Here is an 863-nt window from a genome sequence, read left to right as displayed (position 1 = left end):
TTGCAATCGTGTCATTACGATTTCTTGAGACACCATGGTTGCGCTGTTCCACCATGGTTGTGCTATTACTCCATGGTTGCATTTGTCGAAGGCTTTCACAAATTCTGTATATTACATCTGCATTTTGTTTTTGTTGTAGCCGAGACAGGCAGGAGCGACCTGCTCTATGCCCGTGTTGCCCTGGGATGACCCTTGTGACCATGCTTCCTTTCCAAAGAATGCTACAGGCATGCAAAAGGGGCTACTTGCAGTTATTAATGAAAACGGAGCTTCACGAGTCCGGGCCTGGGGCAGAGGGCATGGACATGTCACTTATTGCCTTTTCGAAGTGTTATGGCGTTAGGATAATATCAAAGACTTTTGAATTGACTGAATTTTGAATTTCGATCAGCCCTGATCGAATTTTAAATATTTTCTATATATGGTTGACTTTCAGTTGATCTCCATCTTTTGTAACTCATACTGGTCAACTTATTATCTTGACCCCAAGTCCAGTATGAATTTACTTATTTTATTATAAGGTAATTTGTAATCTGTCTTTCAGATGTTTGACATTGCATAAAAGGTAGAAATATCATCTTTCCTGCCACAGCAAGTTGGATCAGTGTTTGTCTATTAATTTAGCTTAATATTTTTATGATTCTCCCCGTAACCTTCAATTGTTTGCATTCTTAATGGTACTAAATTTAACTTATGACACTGAGCTTGACTCTATTATCATTACTGATCATTTGCTGCCTGACTGCGGCAGAGTGCCGTTGTGCTATGCACCCCTCTGCTGTTCATTCAGGCGAAACACCTTGTATCAATATGACGCCAAGTGTGAGGCGTCGCATAAACACAGTTGGAATTGAGCTGATCCG

Source organism: Cherax quadricarinatus, chromosome 78, assembly GCF_038502225.1.
Source record: "Cherax quadricarinatus isolate ZL_2023a chromosome 78, ASM3850222v1, whole genome shotgun sequence".
NCBI lineage: Eukaryota > Metazoa > Arthropoda > Malacostraca > Decapoda > Parastacidae > Cherax > Cherax quadricarinatus.
The sequence above is the reverse complement of the archived record's forward strand: the minus strand, read 5'-3'. Positions refer to the sequence as shown.